Here is a 5,075-nt window from a genome sequence, read left to right as displayed (position 1 = left end):
TGCAGAAAATATAAGCCAGCGCGAACGCGCTGACCAAATTTTAAGTCGGTCAGGGCAGTTTCTGAAACTCTATATAAGGGGGGCTTATCCCCCCCCCCCCCCTCTTTCATCATCCAAAACGCCTAGAAGACCCCCAAAATTCTTAAAAACCTCCCCCAACTCTTCAACATCAAAATTTATCCCGGATAAGGTATAATCCCCGAATTCCGGTCCTGGTAGCGTATAGTTGCGATTACAAAATCGTATAAAAATGTGTTTGGCTTAGTCCAAGGTGGGAAAAAGCGAAGATATAGCAATATTAACGGGATAAAGGTATGTATCTCTTCCTATTTATATTAATACTGGCTTATTTACAAAGACAGAACGGTTAAATGGTTGTATAGTGAGTTGTTTAGTTATGGACGTTGGAAAACAGCGTGGGGGCTGTTTTATGGAATACTTTGATATGGGAAATGGTATTATGGATATTGGTATTGTTATTGTTATTGTTGGTTGATGAATAAATAATTCGGGCTAGGGATATAAACAGGGGAGGTGCGGCCGAAATTTCGGCAGATCCTAGAAAGAGTTAATGTACAGGCTTAGGATAAGCATATGGTAACAAGCCTAACGGTAGTTGTTACACCTCAGAAAATTTCCCATTGGTACGCAAGTGAATGAACTAATGATGTGTGCGAGGAGTGTTAGTGTATAATGTTTCATGATCAAGGTGCGTAAATGGACGAGAATGATTGGCCAAGGCCCACGACCCCTACGGAGGTTCGTAGCTTTTTGGGCTTAGCCGGTTATTACAGAAGATTTGTTGAGGGTTTCTCTTCTATTTCTGCACCGCTCACCAAATTGACTCAGAAGTCAGTTAAGTTTCAATGGACAGATGCTTGCGAGCGTAGTTTCCAAGAGTTGAAAGACCGACTGACTTCAGCCCCAGTCTTGACACTTCTAGAGGGATTGGAAGGACATGTTATTTATTGTGATGCTTCAGGCATCGGGCTAGGCTGTGTATTGATGCAAAATGGTAAGGTGATTGCGTATGTTTCTAGACAATTACAGAAACATGAGCAGAATTATCCTACCCATGACTTAGAATTGGCCGCGGTGGTCCATGCTTTAAAGATATGGAGACATTACTTATATGGTGTCCACGTGGATATCTATACAGATCATAAGAGTCTCCAGTACATCTTCAAGCAGAAAGAGTTGAATTTGCGGCAATGACGATGGCTAGAGTTACTAAAAGACTATGATGTTGAAATCCTGTACCACCCCGGAAAGGCAAATGTTGTGGCTGATGCTCTTAGCCGTAGGTCGATGGGAAGTCTAAGTGATGTACGACCAGAAAAGAAAGAGATGGCCCGTGATCTTTAGCAGTTAGCTAGCCTAGGAGTCCGAGTGGTGGACTCAGGTAGCAGCGGAGCTACTATTCAAAATTCAGCAGTTTCATCGTTAGTAGCGGAAGTAAAAGAGCGACAATATGAGGATCCCATGCTAATGCAGTACAGAGATACACTCCCTCAGAAGGAGGAGTCATCATTTGACATTTCGGAAGACGGAGTTCTCCGATGTCGAGGCAAGTTATGTGTTCCCGATGTTGCAGGTCTACGCCATCAGATTTTGAGAGAAGCTCATTGTTCCCGTTACTCCGTTCACCCCGGAGCGATGAAAATGTATCATGATCTTAAGACTATATATTGGTGGAATGGGATGAAGAAAGACGTAGCGGAATTCGTAGCTCAGTGCCCTAATTGCCAACAAGCGAACATAGAACACCAAAAGTCGGGTGGCTTATTGCAAGCTATAGAAATCCCAACTTGGATGTGGGAAGTGATTAATATGGATTTCATTACAGGGTTACCCCGTTCTCGACGTAAATATGATTCGATATGGGTGATCGTGGATAGGCTCACAAATTCAGCGCATTTCTTACCGGTCAGAACGACCTATATGGCAGAAGATTATGCCCAGCTTTATCTTAAAGAGATAGTGAGACTCCATGGCGTTCCGGTATGTATTATCTCCGATAGAGGGACTCAGTTTACAGCCAAGTTTTGGGGGTCTTTCCAAGAAGGTTTAGGGACCCAAGTGCGCCTAAGCACGGCGTTTCACCCACAGACCGATGGGCAAGCTGAACGTACTATTCAGACTCTTGAAGATATGTTACGTGCATGTATGATAGATTTTGGAGGAAATTGGGATGACCATTTGCCACTCATTGAGTTTGCTTACAATAACAGTTACCATTCTAGCATTCAAATGGCACCGTATGAAGCTCTATATGGGCCAAAGTGTAGATCCCCAATTGGGTGGTTTGAAACCGGAGAAGCTAAGTTGATAGGGCCAGACTTGGTCCAGCAAGCAATAGAGAAAGTTAAGCTCATACAAGATCAGTTGCTAGCGGCTAAAAGTCATCAGAAGTCCTATGCGGATAATCGTCGAAGAGACTTAGAGTTCGAAGTGAAAGATTGGGTATTCTTGAAAGTGTCGCCAATGAAGGGCGTGATGAGATTTGGAAAAAAGGGGAAGCTCAGTCCCCGGTATATTGGGCCATACAAAATTGTGCGCAAAATAGGCAAAGTGGCCTATGAGCTAGATCTACCTCCAGATTTGGAGTCAGTCCATCCAGTATTTCATGAAATACCCATTGCCATATTAGATAGGAAAGTACGGAGGCTTAGAAACAAAGAAGTGGCCTCAATTAAACTTCTGTGGAGAAATAACAATCGAGAGGAAATGACATGGGAAGCGGAAGAGAATATGCGATCCAAATACCCACATTTATTTCGGCCTTGGAAGAAGTCCGAGATGAGACGTAAAAATCATAAGGTATGCATGTTTTCCCTTTTTTTTTTGTTTTTTTACATTCAGGTCGTGTGTGGCCAAATTTCTAGTGTTGTTGTATTATTGCCCTGTGAGGCATTGTTATTGTGGGTTGTTGTGACAGGGTGGTAGTGCCACATTACAGAGGAAACTCTGGCAAAATTTTTATAGAATTCCCCAAGCCTTTTACATTCGAGGACGAATGTTCCTAAGGGGGGTAGAATGTTACACCTCGAAAAATTTCCCGTTGGTACGCAAGTGAACGAACTAATGATGTGTGCGAGGAGTGTTAGTGTATAATGTTTCATGATCAAGGTGCGTAAATGGACGAGAATGATTAGAATGAAAAGTCGAAAAATGAGAAAAATTGAAAGTTGGCAAAACTGCTCAGTGTCGTATAGTGCAAAATACGGACCGTAAAGTGCAATACGGTCCGTAAACAAACTGGCATGCCCAACTTCAACTTTCTGCCAGCTGAGGAAAAGGTATAATACGACCTGGTGGACGGACCGTAAAGTGATTTACGGCCCGTAAACCATGGTCGTAAATCCCATGCATGCAGGCCAAAGTCTCTGGTCCTGATTAAGCATAAAGACGACCACGAAGGACGGTCCGTAAAGTGGAATATGGACCGTAAACCTCCATGGACGACCACTATTCACCCAGCACAGATTTTCCAATTCATTAAATATGAGGATCAAGACTTATTTTATTTTATTACAACATTACACCACTTCTCTCTAGAACTTCTCTCTACATTTATTATATCAGTTTTCAAGGATTATAAGCCATCAATAACATTAAGGCAAGTGAATCAAGGATAAGGGAATCATCAAGGATCATCCAAGTCAAGAAATCCAAATGGAGAAAAACTAGGGTTTTGCTCAAAGAGGAGCATTATCAACCAAAGGTTGTTCCTACAACTTCTAAGGTAAGATTCATGATTTTTACAAGATGTTTAAGGTATTGGAGAATTAAAATACATGGATTGTAGAAAATGTGGTCAACTAGGTCATGAATGATGAATAGTGACATTTTGAGAAATAGTTTGAATTTAGATATGAAGGTTGTTGTGTTGTGATATGAATGTGTTATAAATGGTATTAAGATCATGAACTAAACACTTTAGACGAATGGACGAAGATGGGTGTTATGACCATGAATGTGGGTAGATTAGAGGCAAATTGAGGAATCTAGATAATGTGGATAATGTGAATGACTAATGGCCATTGTTATGATATTAATGAAGGTATAAACGCTAGCATTGGAAGGGAACGTACAAGTGTAGAATAGTTCGACTGAAAGGTATGTAAGGCTAACCCTTCTTTCATAAGGCATGGTTCTTGACCAAATTCCTAATTCCTCTATATGAGTATGTTGTCTTTACATGGTTGACATTCCGAGCTCATAAGTTCACGACCCTTGATATGTACTATGATTATACTACGTTCCTCGTATGACGAGTAAGTCTATAATGTAAATGTAACGATAATGATGAGGATAGTAATGATGATGAGAGTAAAATGAGACTAGAGATGCTTACGAGCTATGATATATGTATATGTGTGCCTATGAAGGGCTATGATAAGACCCCGAGCTTATGATGCCGGGTAAGACTATATGTATATAACTATGTATAAAGTATGTATATGATTACGTAACGCGCGCACACTTCTGCAGAAGGTACGGATAACCCTGATGCCTTGGTAGGGCCAGGTATGTATGATCTTGAGCCTTGGTTGGCTAAGTATGTATGAAACACCGATCCTATGAGGTCGGGTATGCTATGTAAAGGCTATGTATATGAAATGACTATGTATATAATATGAATATGAATGTGAAAAGACTATGTATAGGAATACGAATAAGGACATGTATACGAATATGAGCACAAGTATGGTACGAGTATTTTTATGGGATACGAACGACGATGTATGCAAGTAAGCGACATGATGATGATGATATTACTGTCTCCCCTCCTATGCTATATTCATATGATATCTATTATGCTTCTATGTTGATGTTGATCATGCTTTACATACTCAGTACATTCTTCGTACTGACGTCCTTTTGTTTGTGGACGCTGCGTCATGCCCGCAGGTACACAGGGAGACAGACTTGATCCATAGCTGTTTATTCAGAGATTGCATAGCAGAGCTCCATTTCTTTCGGAGCCGTAGCTTTTGGGTACTTATTCTTTTGTGTATATAATTGTGGGCATAGCGGGGTCCTGTCCCGCTCATACGATATGTCATACTCTT

This window comes from Lycium barbarum, chromosome 2, assembly GCF_019175385.1.
Source record: "Lycium barbarum isolate Lr01 chromosome 2, ASM1917538v2, whole genome shotgun sequence".
Taxonomy (NCBI): Eukaryota; Viridiplantae; Streptophyta; class Magnoliopsida; order Solanales; family Solanaceae; genus Lycium; species Lycium barbarum.
The sequence above is the reverse complement of the archived record's forward strand: the minus strand, read 5'-3'. Positions refer to the sequence as shown.